The following is a 1,130-nucleotide window of genomic DNA, read 5'->3' on the forward strand; positions in this document are numbered from 1 at the left end:
AATGGCTGAATAGCTTACATTTCTAGGTTTCTATTTATTATCAAATTTGGGGATAATTTTAAAGACTGTATTTCTTTTTTCCCCCCAGGAGCTAGCTAGGTTTCTTTCTTTCTTTCTCTTTCTTTCTTTTTCTTTCTTTCTTTCTTTCTTTCTTTCTTTCTTTCTTTCTTTCTTTCTTTCTTTCTTTCTTTCTTTCTTTCTTTCTTTCTTTCTTTCTTTCTTTTGTTAGTTCCCCTCAATGTCGGTAACAAAATTTATCCCTGAGGCATGGCAGAGAGGAACAAGGCCCATGAGTTACAGTGTCTCTGTGGCAGCCTCTTGGGCCAGTGCCAGCCATGGGTGGGGCAGGCACTGAATTTGATACAGCTGCATAAAGACTGTATTTCTATTTATTTTCTTAGTCTTCCTCCTTCTGAGTCATTGCTGTTCTTGTTCGGTGCCATCAGCAGTTTCCATCTGTAGCACCCCTACACACAGCAGAATGAAACACTTCCCTATCCTGAGCCATCCCTGCAATTGTTTCTATCCTTGAGACAATTCTTGAAGTCATTGTGTTAATTCTTCTCATAGATGACCTTCCAATTTTTCATTGCCCCTCTATTTTGCTCTATGATGTCCTCTTAGGAACCAGTCTCTTCTGACATCTCCAAAGTATATGAGACAGAGTCTTGCCATCATTGCCTCTAAGTAGCACTCTGGCCTTGCTTCTTGCAAACAGTATAAACTTAGTACAGCCAGATCTTAATTCAATTCTTAAAACAGTCTATTCCAATCCTGATCTATCCTTATCTAAATGTTTCCACTGATGCAAAATATTGCCTTAGACTTCTGGATGCATTGCCTCAAGCCAGAGCCAGGCCTTCTGTCAGACATTTTGACTTTCTGTCAGACATTTTCACTAAACAGCTCTGAGAAATTCAAGAGGTGATTTCACCCCAGAGCTCAAAATATACACTAATCATTCATTTTCACCATTTCAGATGTAAATAACCAAAGACAACAGCCCAAATATATAATCAAAATTTTAACTTCCCAAATTCTTTCCAGGAAACAACCCAGTAAGCTGCATGGGCATATCTGACCTCTGGCTAGCCAAAGAAGAAAAACTGCCATGAGGCAGAGGTCACACA

At 39.2% G+C, this 1,130-nt stretch overlaps 1 non-coding gene across 1 annotated transcript; it reads right to left on the bottom strand.

Annotated features, from left to right (window-relative positions):
* Positions 1-236: 236 nt before the first annotated feature.
* Positions 237-371, bottom strand: LOC142442133 (small nucleolar RNA SNORA5). Its single transcript, XR_012783375.1, has one exon. It is a non-coding gene; the product is annotated as a small nucleolar RNA SNORA5 (small nucleolar RNA).
* Positions 372-1,130: the final 759 nt, after the last annotated feature.

Source organism: Tenrec ecaudatus, chromosome 2, assembly GCF_050624435.1.
Source record: "Tenrec ecaudatus isolate mTenEca1 chromosome 2, mTenEca1.hap1, whole genome shotgun sequence".
NCBI classification, from domain to species: domain Eukaryota; kingdom Metazoa; phylum Chordata; class Mammalia; order Afrosoricida; family Tenrecidae; genus Tenrec; species Tenrec ecaudatus.